This window comes from Chlorocebus sabaeus, chromosome 12 (genome assembly GCF_047675955.1).
Source record: "Chlorocebus sabaeus isolate Y175 chromosome 12, mChlSab1.0.hap1, whole genome shotgun sequence".
NCBI lineage: Eukaryota > Metazoa > Chordata > Mammalia > Primates > Cercopithecidae > Chlorocebus > Chlorocebus sabaeus.
In genome coordinates, this window is record NC_132915.1 from 36,108,138 (window position 1) to 36,124,290 (window position 16,153).

At 43.2% G+C, this 16,153-nt stretch overlaps 1 protein-coding gene and 2 pseudogenes across 7 annotated transcripts in view; all 3 read left to right on the plus strand.

Moving 5' to 3' along the window:
* KDM4C (lysine demethylase 4C) overlaps positions 1–16,153 on the plus strand; it is a 414,378-nt gene that overhangs the window by 75,279 nt on the left and 322,946 nt on the right. The gene's annotated exons all lie outside the window — the stretch shown is intronic.
* LOC140712932 (actin, cytoplasmic 2-like) lies at positions 1,830–6,939 on the plus strand (annotated as a pseudogene).
* On the plus strand, positions 12,029–12,463 carry LOC119623168 (cysteine-rich PDZ-binding protein pseudogene; annotated as a pseudogene).

A 16,153-nucleotide genomic window follows, 5' to 3' on the forward strand; every position in this document is an offset into this window, starting at 1 on the left:
TAGGCAGTCTCTGCCATAAAAGTTTATTACAAGCCACGATGACTTTGAAATACTGTGTTATACTGTATTATATACAATTTAAAGAGTTGAATTTGTTGGCTAGGCACGGTGGCTCATGCCTGTAATCCCAGCTGTATGGGAGGCCGAGGCGGGTGGATCACAGGGTCAGGAAATTGAGACCATCCTGGCTAACACGGTGAAACCCCATCTCTCCACAAAAAATACAAAAAATTAGCTGGGCATGGTAGCGGGCACCTGTAGTCCCAGCTACTTGAGAGGGTGAGGCAGGAGAATGGCGTGAACCTGGGAGGCGGAGCTTGCAGTGAGCCGAGATCGCGCTACTGCACTCCAGCCTGGGTGATAGAGCAAGACTCTGTCTCAAAAAAAAAAAAAAGAAAAGTTGAATTTGTCAAGGGGCTTAATAGTCTGGAAAATATGAATAAAGTAGTAGAGATTATTCTTTTTCTTGTTTTTTTTTTATGGAGGCGGAGTTTTGCTCTTGTCGCCTAAACTGGAGTGCAGTGGCGCGATCTCAGCTCACTGCAACCTCTGCCTCCTGAGTTCAAGGGATTCTCCTGCCTCAGCCTCTGTAGTAGCTGGGATTATAGGCGCCCACCACCACGCCTGGCTAATTTTTATGTTTCATTTTAGTAGAGATGTTTCACCATGCTGGCCAGACTGGTCTTGAACTCCTGACCTTAGGTGATCTGCTTGCCTCGGCCTCCCAAAGTGCTGGGATTACAGGCGTGAGTCACTGTGCCTGGCCATAAAGTAGTATGGATTATTGTGTTTTAAATTTTTCATATGTAAAAATGACAGATTCTGAGCATGGGATATGACTGTTTTAGTAAATGTTGAGATAATTGGTTTCCTTTAAGGAGGGGCGTCATATGGTTTGGGTCCCCTGAAGGATTTTCTACAAGAGCCACATGTAGATATGTAAAGTAAAATTAATATTTCTGTTTAGTTTGTTTTTTTTTTTTAAAAAAACAATGCATATCTGTGAGTATATCCTGTACTTCCTCTATGCCAGTATTTTTTAAAACGTCTTCTTGACAGGGAGTGTTTTAAAAAAATAGGAAATACAGTTACCAAATTACTTTCCTAGGTGTTGGGAGATAGAGGGAAGTTTCTCCCTCCCTGATTATATAAAAAGTGTGTAGTGAGAGTTGACTTTCTGGTTTATCGTTTGGCCACGTGGTTTCAGAAACAATAGAGCCAGCATGGGTTAGAATTTTCATTCTCACGCTTGAACCCCGGCCCAGTGATTATGAGCTGTGAGGTCTTGGCAAGTTATCTGTCTTTGCTGCAGTCCCCTCATTTATAAAACAGTGTTGATAATAGTTGATAGTGTTTAGCTGGTAGGACAAAATGAGGTGACATAAATAAAACACCTCGTACAGGGCCTGCTCCCTGGTATGTATTGAGCCAGCGTTAGCTGCAGCAGGTGGCAGTACTAAAGCAAAGCAAGACAGAAGTCTCCAGGCCTTAATGAGCTAGTTACCAGCTGATTCTGATCGAGAGAATTGTGAAGAATTCTGTTCTGCGGTTGCCATTTTAAGTTTGTCCAGCCTGCAGCCCTGCGATTTATACTCTTTGACATCTGTCAGAGCCATGAAGAATGTTTGTTTAGGAGTCAATGCTTAAGAAAATGCTTCTGCTGTTTTTGAGAAATACACCACTATCTTCTTGTCAGTAAGATCCTGCCGTGTGTGGTGCCAGGACAGAAGTGACCTCATGGGATATGACTCAAGAAGTAGTCCTTTTTTTTTTTTTTTTTTTTTTTAAAAAAAAAAAGACAGAGTCTTGCTCTGTCACCTAGACTGGAGTGCAGTGGTGCAATATCGGCTCACTGCAACCTCCGTTTTCTGGATTCAAGCAGTTCTGGTGCCTCATTCTCCCAAAAAGCTGGGACTACAGGCGTGCGCCACCATGGCCAGCCAATTGTATTTTTAGTACAGACAGGGTTTTGCCAATTTGCCCAGGCTGATCTCGAACTCCTGAGCTCAAGCGATCTGCCCGCTCCCAAAGTGCTGAGATTACAGCATGAGCCACCGCATCTGGCCGATAGTCTCTTTGTCATGATTTTAAAAATCATCTTGTTGGCCAAGACCACGTCTGCCCTGTGAGCACAGACCCTCGCCCTCGCTTCTCTGCCGCTTGTCCACACCCGCTGCCAGCTCACCATAGATGATATTGCTGTGCCCATCGTCAACAATGACTCCAGCGTGTGCAAGGGTGGCTTCACAGGTGACGATGCCCCCCGGGCTGTCTTCCCCTCCATCGTGTGGCACCCCAAGCACCAGGGTGTGATGATGGGCATGGGTCAGAAGGACTCCCATGTGGGCGACTAGGCCCAGAGCAAGAGAGCCATCCTGACCCTGAAGTGCCCCATCGAGCATGGCATCGTCACCAACTGGGATGGCATGGAGAAGACCTGGCACCACACCTTCTATAAGGAGCTGCATGTGGCTCCTGAGGAGCACCCCATGCTGTGACCGAGGCCCCCCTGAACCCCAAGGCCAGCCGCACGAAGATGACCCAGATCATGTTTGAGACCTTCAACACCCCAGCCATGTACATGGCCATCCAGGCCGTGCTGTCCCTGTATACCTGTGGCTGTACCACTGGTATCATGATGGACTCCAGTGATGGGGTCACCCACAGTGTGCCCATCTACGAGGGGTATGCCCTCCCCGACGCCATCCTGTGTCTGGACCTGGCTGGCCGGGACCTGACCGAGTACCTTGTGAAGATCCTTACTGAGTGGGATTTCATGCATGACATCAAGGAGAAGCTGTGCTGTGTTGCCCTGGACTTCGAGCAGGAGATGGCCATGGTGGCCTCCAGCTTCTTCCTGGAGAAGAGCTGCGAGCTGCCTGATGGCCAGGTCATCACCATTGGCAATGAGCGGGCCTGCTGCCCCGAGGCACTCTTATAGCTTTCCTTCCTGGGCATAGAATCCTGTGGCATCCATGAAACTACCTTCAACTCCATTATGAAATGTGACGTGGATATCCACAAAGACCTGTATGCCAACACAGTGCTGTCTGGCGGCACCACCATGTACCCTAGTGTTGCCAGCAGGATGCAGAGGGAGATCACCGCCCTGGCGCCCAGCACGATGAGGATCGAGATCATTGCTCCTCCCGAGTGCAAGCACTCTGTGTGGATTGGTGGCTGCATCCTGGCCTCGCTGTCCACCTTCCAGCAGGTGTGGATCAGCAAGCAGGAGTATAATGAGTCTGGCTCCATCGTCCATCCTCCAAATGCTTCTAGGCAGACTGTGACTTAGTTGTGTTACACCCTTTCTTGACAAAACCTGACTTGTGCAGAAAAGAAGATGAGATTGGCATGGCTTTATTTTATTTTATTTTTTTTGTGTTTTTGTGGTTTGAATCAGGATTTAAAAACTGGAACAGGGGTGACAGCAGTTGGTTGGAGCGAGCATCCCCCAAAGTTCTACAATGTGGCCGAGGACTTTGTTTCTTGTTTGTACATTCTTTTTTTTACTAGTCATTCCAAATATCGTGAGATGCATTGTTACAGGAAATTGTTTGCCCTCCTAAAAGCCACCCCACTTCTCTCTAAGGAGAATGGCCCGGTCCTGTCCTAAGTCTACACAGGGGAGGTTTCATGTAATTTATGTAATGCAAAATTTTTAAAATCTTTGCCTTAATACTTTTTTATTTTGTTTTATTTTGAATGATCAGCCTTCGTGGCCCCCCTCTTTTGTCCCCCAACTTGAGATGTATGAAGGCTTTTGTTCTCCCTGGGAGTGGATGTAGGCGGCCAGGGCTTACCTATACACTGACTTGAGACCAGTTGAATAAAAGTGCACGCCTTAAAAAAAAAATCGCCGGGTGCGGTGGCTCATGCCTGTAATCCCAGCACTTTGGGAGGCTGAGGCGAGTGGATCACCTGAGGTCAGGAGTTCAAGACCAGCCTGGCCAACACAGTGAAACCCCGTCTCTACAAAAAAAGAAAAAAAACCAACCCAGAATTAGCTGGGCATGATGGCGGGTGCCTGTAATCTCAGCTGCTCGGGAGGCTGAGGCGGAAGAATCGCTTGAACCCGGGAGGCGGAGGTTGCAGTGCGCCAAGATCGTGCCATCGCACTTCAGCCTGGGGGACAGAGCAAGACTCTGTCATTAAAAAAAAAAATCAGCTTGTTGAATTGTAGCATTTGATTATATATGTGCAAAATATTTAAGTTTTAAAGCACAATGATTTTGAATATTCCAAACTCACCCAGCAGTCAACAACTGCAGCATTAACAACACTGCTCAGGGACCACTCTCTTGTAGTCCTTTCCTGCTATGCCACTCCCATCACTCTGGGGTGGCCTGAATTTTGTGTTTGATTTTTACTTTGTAAAAAATAGTTTTCTCAGGCATGCACATATTTTAACACAATATGTTTACTTTAGCGTACTTTTGACCTTATTAAAAATAGTATCACTTTATGTAGTTTTCTGGGACTTTGATTTTTCACCCAACAGTATTTCCCAGTTGATACATACTATTTTGTAAGCTATTGTAATGTTCATTCATTTTCTTTGCTGTATAATATTCTACTTTGTGAATATACACCTCTTTTTATTCTACTGCCAGTGAACATTTTCTTTCTTTCTTTTTTTAAAAAATAAATATTGCTGCTATGAACACATTCCATACATGGTACCTGGTCTACACGTGTAAAAGTTTCTTGAAGGTATTTACGTAGGAATGGAAATGCTGGCTCATAGAGTGTTTAACTTTACCAAATACTGTTGAATTGCTTTTCTAAGAGTTTGTATCACTTTATATTCCTTTAGCACTGCGTATCATTTTTGTTTTTTTTGAGACAGGGTCTTGCCGTGTCAACCAGGCTGGAGTACAATGGTGCGATCTTGGCTCACTGTAACCTCAGATTCCTGGGCTCAAGTGGTCCTCCCACCTCAGCCTCCTGAGTAGCAGGGACCACAAGCTTGCACCATCATACTGGACTAATTTTTATATTTTTTATCAAGACGGTGTTTCGCCATGGTGCCCAGGCTTATCTCAAACTCCTGGGCTCGAGTGACCGCCTGTCTCGGCCTTCCAAAGTATTAGGATTATAGGCGTGTGCTACTGTGCCCAGCTTATAATCATTATTAAGACAACTTTATTGAGCTATAATTTATATAATACAAAATTCACCCATTTTAAGTGTATACGTCAGTGATTTTCATGCAGCCATCACCAGTCTAGTTGCAGAACATTTCCAACAGCTTTAAAAACTTCTTCATGCTGATCCAGTCTTCACACTTAATGTATTACTACTTGATGTTATTCCTGTGCCTGTAAAATATGTCATGTGAATTTGCACCTCTCTGATTAAAAATGGCTTAGAATATCTTTTCATGTCTTTATTGGCCATTCATATTCCTGTCTTTATGAACTGTCCTCTATTTTCCTATTAGATTGTTCGGCTTTTTTTTATTTGGAATTCTTTGTTTATTCTGGATACCAAAACTATGCCAGTTACATTTGTTGAATTATTTGCTCCAGTTGTGGCCTTTCTTTTCACTATTTTGTTTGTCTTATTTACAGTATCTTTTAATGAACAAATGTTTTAATTTTAATTTTAATAGATTTTTACTTAATTATTTAGTTTTTTTTATTTCTCATTGTTCCTGGACTGATTAGATTCTGTCTTAGAATGTTGGGTATTCTATCCTCAGTGTTGCTTAACTTACCTTTCAGACTTTCAATCTCATTGTATTTCTGTACTGTACTATGTTAATGTCCTAAATATTATCTGCTGGTTAACTACTTTTCTTGCTTGTTAATACTTGTTAACTGCTTCTCTTATTTAACTCTTTCACTGAGTTTTTAGTTTAATGATGATGTATTTCTTTTCGAGTTCACCTCTCCCTTCAGGTTGGACTGGACATTCCAAATAGTTTATTTTTCTTTTCTTGTCTTAGTGATTCCATTTTTTATTTCTTTAAACATTTCTTATTCTTTGACGACAGAATAAGACAATTCAGTATTGGTGGTCCTACCTGAGGGGCTGTTCTGAACAATTTGTTCGTTATTTCTGCTATCTCTCTGCGGTGTTGGCTTTTTTCCCTGGTACGCACAGTGATCTTTGTTTGTATGCTTAGACTTGATCTTAATTTGCGGAATAATTCTGGATCTAAATGTATGATTCTTTTCTCCCAAGAGGATTGCGGTTATTTCTGCCTGGAACCAGGAAACTCACACTCTCAGTAGTCTAGACTCAAGGTGGGAGTCTCAAGCTCTCTGCAGTCTTTTATTTGACTGGACGTTTTCCCCCTTTTTTCTCTGTCCTTTTTGCACTCATATTTGCCTTTATCTTTTTTTGTGACACTTTCACTGCAGAATTATTTTGTTTCTTTCAAAACTTGCTATATGATGGTTATTGTTGAGAATTCTAGAACACAAAGCACTGCTGTAAAATCGTAGGTATTTGATGTATAAAAATGCAAAAGGGAAAATAGTTTCATTTAAAAATACAGATTTAGGGAATGTAAAACATTTATAGAAAAGAAGCAGCAAAAAAGCTATCATGTCAAACATTGTAATTAACTATAAGCAAAATGTACTCCATATGAGCCTAATCTTACTGTGTAAAGATCCAGGGAAATCCTCAGTCTATTTTAAAGTGTAGACCACAGCTTTCAATTTAGGTATTAGAAGGCTGTTTTCTTTTATGGAGAAAAGACTACACATTATGGTGTGAAATAGACTGAATTTTGAAATCTTTAAAGAACTAACCAAATTTTATTTTTTTCTCCATGCATGTTACCTTTGAAACTTCAAGGGCTTGTTCCAGCTGTATGAATTTGTGGCAGTATTTTATATTAGCCTAGCTTTAAGTTGCCAGCACAGTAGTAGAGTTTGGTGGATGGTCTTTTCTTTAAAGACACAGTCTTCTAGTCTGGGCTTGGATAAGAGTCCCAAAACGGGATAATACAAGTCAAATGAAGAAAGGCATAAATTTGTCTGTTGTTTTCCCTTTGACACAGGGTCTCATTTTGTTACCCAGGCTAGAGTGCGGTAGCACCATCATTGTTCCCTGCAGCCGTGACCTCCTGGGCTCAAACCATTCCCCCACCTCAGCTTCCCTAGTAGCTGGGACTATAGGCATGTGCCACTACGCCTGGCTATATTTTTTTTTTTGGACAATTTTTTTTTTTTTTTCTGGTAGAGATAGGGTCCCACTATGTTACCCAGGCTGGTTTTGAACTCTTGGGCTCACCCCGTCTCTACTAAAAATACAAAAAATTAGCCGGGTGTGGTGGTGGGCACTTGTAGTCCCAGCTACTTGGGAGGCTGAGGCAGGAGAATGGCATGAACCTGGGAGGCGGAGCTTGCAGTGAGCTGAGATCACGCCACTGCACTCCAGCCTGGGTGACAGAGCGAGACTCCATCTCAGAACAACAACAATAACAACAACAACAACAACAAAGACTCTCAGGCTCAAGCAGTCCTCCTGCCTTGGCCTCCCAAAATGATACGGGTTTACAGGCGTGAGCCACCACGCCTGGCCAAATTTGTCTTTTTAAAATTCTTAAAAATGAGTATTTTTTATTTAAAAATTTTAAGTGTTTTTACACTTAAAAATTAAGAAATGGCTGGGTGCGGTGGCTCACGCCTGTAATCCCAGCACTTTGGAAGGCCGAGGCGGGCGGATCATGAGGTCAGGAGATTGAGACCATCCTGGCTAACATGGTGAAACCCTGTCTCTACTAAAAATACAGAAAATTAGCCGGGCGTGGTGGCAGGCGCCTGTAGTCCCAGCTAGTTGGGAGGCTGAGGCAGGAGAATGACGTGAACCCGGGAGGCAGAGCTTTCAGTGAGCCGAGATGGCGCCACTGCACTCCAGCCTGGGCAACAGAGCGAGACTCTGTCTCAAAAAAAAAAAAAAAAAGAAAAAATTAAGAAATGTGGCCAGGCACGGTGGCTTGTGCCTATAATCTAAGCACTTTGGGAGGCCGAGGCAGGAGGATCACTTGAGGTCAGGAGATCAGCCTGGCCAACATGGTGAAACCCTGTCTCTACTAAAACAAACAGAAATTAGCTGGGTATGGTGGCATGTGCCTATAATCCCAGCTACTCAGGAGGCTGAGGGCAGGAGAATTGCTTGAACCCGGGAGGTGGAGGTTGCAGTGAGCAGAGATCGTGCCATTGCACTCCAGCCTGGCTGACAGAGTGAGACTCCATCCCTCCCCTCCCCGCTAAAAAATGGAAAAAAAAAAAAAAAAAAAAAAGCTGCACAGTAATGTGTTAATGAGAAATGCCGTGTCACAATGCTGAAATATAAAAATGAGACCAATACCAGTATTTATGAAGGGATTATTTACAAAGAGTTATGATGTACTGGACAGACAATACATTTGCTGTTGAGGAGACTAACTGCTCTGTTCTAGTTTCCTTTTTTTTTTTTTGACGGGGTCTGTCTCTGTCACCCAGGCTGGAGTGTACTGGCACAGTTATAGCTCACCACAGCCTTGACCTCCCAGGCTTAGGTGCTCTTCCCACCTCAGCCTCCTGAGTAGCTAGGACTACAGGCGTGTGCCACCATGCCCACCTGATTATTGTATATTTTATAGAAATGGGGTTTTGCTATGTTGTCTTGGCTGGTCTTGATCTGCTGGGCTCAAGTGATCTGCCTGCCTTGGCCTCCTGAAATGCTAGGATTACAGGCATGAGCCACTGCACTTTGGCCTGTGTTCTAATTTTCTCTTTTTCTTTCTTTCTTTCTTTTTTTTTTTTTTTGAGACAGAGTCTTGCTTTGTCACTCAGGCTGGAGTGCAGTGACTCAATCTTGGCTCACTGCACCCTCTGCCTCCTGGGTTCAAGTGATTCTCCTGCCTCAGCCTCCCTAGTAGCTGGAACGACAGGCGTCTGCCACCATGCCTGGCTAATTTTTGTATTTTTAGTAGAGACAGGGTTTCACCATATTGGCCAGGCTGGTCTCAAACTCCTGACGTTGTGATCTGCACCCCCCCCCCCCCCTTCGGCCTCCCAAAGCGCTGGGGTTACAGGCATGAGTCACCGTGTCCAGCCCTTGGTTCTAATTTTCAAACAAGGAGTCCTGTAAGTTACTGACTGGGCACCTTCCTTTCATCTGTAAAATGAGATGGTGTTTTGCTTTTGTTTTCCTAGCATGATGGTTATCCCACCTCTTGTTTCTTTCCAGTTATTCTGTGTGAGATGGTGGAGCATGCCATGTTGTTAGGTAGAAGACATGTCCCCAGCTCTACAGTTAGCAAGCTTTGAGATAGGTAATTTAATTGGGTGCTAGCTATGTCAGCCCTTGGAAAGACCAAGAGCACATCTAAATGTAACTTGGTGATGGGCATTTTTGTAGTGGAAGAAAGACTGTAGTCCTGTTCATTTGTATATTCTTTTTGATGACTTCATTTGAGTTACGGGGTAGACCTGGAAACTTGGGAATCTTTAACAGGTTCTTTCAGTATTTTCTCAGATTCTTACAGAATCCAGGTAGCAGATCTTCTTTTTTTAATAATTGGATTTTCTAATGAAGTGGTAGTTCCCCCTGTGAATTCTTGCATTTCAAAAATTTTTGTTGGTCGTTATTGGCCCGGTTTGGAGTTGGCTCTGTGGCACTCAGACTCAAGAGAAAGATGGGGGCTCTTAGCTTTGTTTGGAAATCAGCCCTATGAGGATAATATTGAAGGTGCTGAGGGTGACAGCAGGAAATGGGAAGGATGTTGTTGAGGGTGGAATATAGAGTGATAACTGTGAAGATGTGGAAAGACTTAAGAGAGTGACAGGTTAGTGGTTTTAACCTAATTTTGGGGAACAAGATTCATATAGACTTTTTCTCTTCTATTATATGGAAAGTACCATACAAATATTACTAATAATCATTTATATCAGTTTATCAATTTTTCTGTAGCCAACTATGCTTTTATGTACAAAAAGGAGAAAGCAGCCCCTAAAATATGCCAGAGTGAAGAACACACGTTTTGTGAGCTCGGTTGGAAGTGTTTCCGTAGTCATCCAGGGCTTCTTTCACAGTCTCCGTGTTGATATTATAGCAGTTTCTCAAGTTTATGGGCAAGTGACTATAGCTATTCCACTTGGTGGACAAAGCAGAATGCATTATCAGGCCATCTTTGGTGCACTTCACAGAATTGTCACCTGTGCCTGGCGAATGGCTAAGTTCTAGCAGACCCTCCCTGCCATTCTGCTGCCTCACAGAGACTCCTCTTTTTTTTTTTTTTTTTTTTTTTTTTGAGACGGAGTCTCACTCTGTAGCCCAGGCTGGAGTGCAGTGGCCGGATCTCAGCTCACTGCAAGCTCCGCCTCCCGGGTTCACGCCATTCTCCGGCCTCAGCCTCCCGAGTAGCTGGGACTACAGGCGCCCGCCACCTCGCCCGGCTAGTTTTTTGTATTTCTTAGTAGAGACGGGGTTTCACCGTGTTAGCCAGGATGGTCTCGATCTCCTGACCTCGTGATCCACCTGTCTCGGCCTCCCATAGTGCTGGGATTACAGGCTTGAGCCACCGCGCCCGGCCCGAGACTCCTCTTAAGAAGTTATACAGTTTTGTTCAGGACTGTGCTAGATCCCACTTATCCTGGTGCTGGTTATTCAGTTTTCATGATTGCTCAGGCTTTGTATTTTGCCTTTTTTCTTTGTCCATTTGCATATTGGTTATGGAACAGAGAGATAAAACGTGCATAGAGTGGATTCCTGTTAGGTTCCTGCCACTTGTACAGTCTCGCTCCAGTTACTGGACACGTTTATGGAGTAACTGATACAGCTGTTTAGTATTGGACAAATATGTGATTCACTTTAAAGTAGTAAGCTCAAAACCACTAACTTCATATTTATAGCCTGTCTCCAAAACTCCTCCTTCCTTTATTCTTTTAAAATTGCTGTAATAAGTATGGACTCTTTAATGCCTGCTACATTTTTTGCAGATTTGGCCACAGATTTACTTGCTTTTATCCACATTTCTTTTTTTCTTTTTTTTTTTGAGACGGAGTCTCGCTCTGTCATCCAGGCTGTAATGCAGTACCATGTGATCTCGACTCACTGCAGTCTCCGCCTTCTGGGTTCAAGTGATTCTCTTGTCTCAGTCTCCTGAATAGCTAGGATTGTAGGCCCACACCACCGTACCTGGCTAATTTTTTTTTAATTTTTAGTAGAGATGGAGTTTCACCATGTTGACCAGGGTAGTCTAGAACTGACCCCAAGTGATCCATCCACCTTGGGCTCCCAAAGTGCTGGGATTACAGACGTGAGCTACTGCGCCCGGCCTGATCCACATGTTTTTAAAAGTTTGGTTAATGTCACATAAAATTGGGATTTTGGGCTTAAAAAAAATTAGAAAATCTGGCAGCATTCCCAGTGACTGAGTAATGGCTGTCTCCTTTAGACAGGATAGTGTGTTGTCTCCAAATACACATCACCCCCCATACCCACTATTTTTGATATACACCTGGCTGCCTTCACTAATTGCTGTTACCTGCCTGGCTCTTTGGGCACCTGAGTTTGTAATTCCTGCTTTATTACTGAGCTCTCCACTTCCTGCTGTGCTCTTGTACTCTTTGTTTTTTGTTTTCTTTTTTCTGAGACAGAGTCTTGCTCTGTCGGCCAGGCTGCAGTGTAGTGGTACAGTCTTGGCTTACTATAACTTCCGCCTCCTGGGTTCAAGTGATTCTTGTGCCTCAGCCTCCCGAGTAGCTGGGATTACAGGCGTGTGCCACCATGCCTGGCTAATTTTTGTATTTTTATAGAGATGGGGTTTTACCATATTGCCCAGACTGGTCTTGAACTCCTGACCTCAGGTGATCCTCCCATCTCTGCCTCCCAAAGTGCTGGGATTATAGGCATGAGCCACTGTGCCCGGCCTCCTGCTGTGCTCTTTGGAGCAGGATACTGACTGCCCTCTTTGAGGTGGAATGGGCTGTGAATCCGTTGAGATGCCCCTCAAAAAAGCTGTGGTCTGAACCGTCTCCCTATCTTTTAAAATGAAAATGTTAGGCTGTTGTGGGTAGGGGAACCGTCGTGGGGAAGGATGGTGTGTGAAAAATGTGAAAAGAAACTTGGTACTGTTACCACTCCAGATACATGGAAAGGTGGCGCTAGGAATACCACAGAAAGTGGTGGGAGAAAGCTGAATGAAAAGAAAGCTTTGACTTCAAAAAAAGCAAGATTTGATCCATATGGAAAGAATAAGTTCTCCACTTGCAGAATTTGTAAAAGTTCTGTGCACCAACCAGGTTCTCATTACTGCCAGGGCTGTGCTTACAAAAAAGGCATCTGTGCGACGTGTGGAAAAGAGGTTTTGGATACCAAAAAAAACTACAGGCAAACATCTGTCTGGATGTATTGATGGAATTTCTGGCTTTCTAAATGGTTTTACTTTCTACCTTGAATTTTCAAGGCATAGATGTCAATTTACAGAATAACGTGTTTTAAGACAATTAAGTTTAAACCAGAGAATTTGATTGTTACTCATTTTGCTCTCATGTTCTAAACAGCAACAGTATAACTAGTCTTTTGCCGTAAATGGTTATTTTCTTTACAGGCATTTTATTGAACTAAGTGGCAAATTCCATGAAATTATTTCTCAGTTCTGTATGCACTTTTATTTAATATTATTCATATAATTCTCCCCCCCCCCCTTTATTTATAGATACTGCAAAAGTGAGAAGGAGATAATAGATAACTTTGCTCTGAATTTGGCATCCTGAGTTAACAGTTCTCCCCTCACTCCTTTACTGGTGTCACAGTTATTAGAATCAACAGCCTCTTAACTAATTGCAGTTTCATAGGATATATAAATGTTTCAAGCCATTATTGCTGAATGGTTCTTGAGTTATTAACCTAGACCCAAATCAAAGACCAGTTGGATTTATGATTTTTTTTTTTGTTCTTGCAGCCAAAGTGCCAGTTCCGTTAATATGTGACCAAGAACACAAGGTCCAAATAAATACACTGAATTTTAGGAAAAAAACCCCGAAAATTTTAGTTAAGCAATTTTTCAAAATGTTTTTACTTGTGTTTTGCAACCCTGTCTTTACAGCTGTCCTATAAGGTAGGCATGTGTGGATTTATGTCCTGTTGGGACGCCTTAGGGCTTTTTCTACTTCTGCTAGGAAGGATGTATTTTCTTGAAAACAGTTTCAGTGAAAGACTGGACTTTTCCTGTGGTCCTTTCAAGGTAGCCACAGTCCTCTTGTGGCCCAGTTTGCAGCATCGAACCCTGGGCACAGCTTTGCCATGAAAGGCCATTGAGAAACCATCAGATCCTATAATTGGTTAGTGGTGGAGCCACCATTTGGTTGGAGAACTTTTGATTCCAGTGCAGCATGGTGCTATTCTGATACTGGGTTACTCTTTCAGATTGAAATTCTTCATTCCATTTTACTATTTGCTGGGTGAGTGCAGTAGTGACACGGTTGTCAAAAGTTTACTAATAATCTATTTTTTGTCTTAAAAAACCACTTTTTGTAGTATTTGATGAACATGCCATCTTTTTCTTTTTGAGACATCTTACTCTGTTGCCTAGGCTGGAGTGCAGGGTCACAATCGTGGCTCACTGCAGCCTCAACTCCCTCCTCAGCCACCTCCTGAGTAGCTGGGGCCTGTGGCATGTGTCACCACACCCGGCTACTTTTTAAAATGTTTGGTAGAGATGAGGTCTCTCTCTGTATTGCCCAGGATGGTCTCAAACTCTTGGGCTCAAGTGATCCTCCTGCCTCAGCCTCCCAAAGTGCTGGTATTACGGGCATAAACCATCATTTTTACATGCTTTAAAAAAAGCTTATTCTCTGTTTTTCAGTACATTCTATAGTTTTATAAAGTTTGAGTCTTCTCTTTTGTCTTCCTAGTTTTAATCCTTTAGATTATCTTCATTTACAAATATCTTTTGTTGCTTTAATTACTTGTAATTTACACTGTCTCTTTTTATTTTTAGGTGACATAATCAAATTAAATATGTGTATTTTGACAATAAATGTGACCATACTCCAGCCACCCCTTCACACACCCCGGGTTCTGAAATGCATCTCTGATGTGGTCACAGTAATTTTTTGTTTTACTGACTTGCATTTGCACTACAATGTTTAGGGAGCCGCCTATCATAATGCTTCCTTTAATATGTTGTCCCACACAGCACTGTTTTACATGATGTAAATGTGTTATACAAACAAGCTTCCATGGTCAAATGATTTTTGGGAAATGCAGAGTTAAGCAGAGTTACACAGGTTTCCTTATGGGTGTCTTTGTGGGGGGTCTGTCAGCACTGTGACTGAGAGCTGGAGTCAAAGAGGACAAACTTTTTTGGTCTCGGCGTCTGATAGGACTGATATTTCTTTTTTTTTTTTGACATGGAGTCTTGCTTTGTTGCCCAGGCTGAAGTGCAGTGGCATGATCTCTGCTCACCACAACCTCCGCCTCCCAGGTTCAAGTGATTCTACTGCCTCAGCCTCCTGAGTAGCTGGATTACAGGTGCGCACCACCACGCCGGGCTAATTTTTGTATTTTTAGTAGAGATGGGGTTTCACCATGTTGGTCAGGCTGGTCTTGAACTCTCGACCTCAGGTGATCCGCCTGCCTCGGCCTCCCAAAGTGCTGGGATTACAGGCATGAGCCACCGCGCCCAATCTAGGACCCATATTTCTAATGTTGCAGTGGAAATATTTTGGGAAAAATTGAGCTACTGTGATTTTTGCATTATTACTTTGTGTAGGTGGAAATGGCTCATTGTTTCTCAAGGTTTCTAACATGGCATGTTGCTGCGTTGTTCCCTTTAGTTTTGCAATAACTGAGTGCAGTCACTGGAGAGAGTCCAGGATGGCCTGGTTGAGACATTGAAGATTTAGGAATGCATTGATTGATTGATTGATTGAGACAGGATCTTTCTCTGTCACCCAGGCAGGAATGCAGTGGCGCAATTACTGGCTCACTCCAGCCTCAACCTCCTGGGTTCAATTGATCCTTCTTCCTCAGCCTTGGCTAATTTTAAAATTTTTTGTAGAGACAGGGTCTCACTATGTTGCCCATGGTGGTCTAGAACTCCTGGCTCAAGTGATTCTCCTGCCTTGGCCTCTGAAAGTGTTGGGATTACAGGCATGAGCCACTGTGCCTGGCCAAGGAATGCTTTTAAACTGCTGTCTGATTCCTGATAGGAGGAAGATACTATCACTGATTGAAAGGGAATATCCCTGATAAAGTTCTCAGTTACACCTATGTGCACAAATCATGGTCCAATTGTGAGTTGTTTTAGAAAACAGATGCAGGGTACGTAAAGGAGTGGGGCAGGGCAGGCTCCAACTGCGTAACTGGCGTGAAAGGAACAAGGGGCCAGGGGACGTGAACTCCTAGGCCTAGGACTCCAGTCAGCCCACTGGAAGTCAGGTGAGTTATGAATATTGCTCATGTGCCTGCTGAACATGTGTGGGAGAGTTTCATTCGAGGGAGACAGAATCCAGGAGGAGACTTTTGTCTGTGAACTTGGGCTGGTGTGCAGCCTTTCTCCTGAAGCCTGATGGAATTAAGCTTTGAACAATTCGGCAGATTCTCACTTGTCATTGTGGGGCTTGTTTGTAGCTGGGGTGTGGAGACTGCTTTTATGCTAAATCATTCCTGTCACGCGCTCTCAAGTGAAGCAGTCTACAGTATAAGCCTTGCTGACATTTGTGTAGAGTGGCTCTGCCCCTGGTGAGAAGAGTGCAGCAGCTTCACGTGTTTGCTGCTCCTGAACCTTTGATCTTTGTTGACAGTGATGCTGGGAGAAGAGGATGATATGTCGTATTTCAAAAGGATCAGAACTAAAGCATAAACCTTTAAAAAGGAAGGTCCAGGAGTCAGATAGATTTAGGTTAATCACTACCACCTACTTCTAGCTAGGAGAATTAATATTTTCATTTGTTCATTTGGGAATAACATTACCCATTTTATAGGATTGTTTAGAATAAATGTAGCATACAAGTGTGTATAGTGTAATGAGGTAGCATATGGTATAACACTTCGCCTTAATGATAACTAGGTGTGTTTTTGGTCTAAGTATATGAGACAGACCTGGTGCTCTTCAGAAGAGCCTTTGTGGAGCCTGTTTTTGGAGTCAGCTAACTAGTTTAATAGTAGAGAACAAAAATTGGTGAAAGAATTTTGAAGCAAT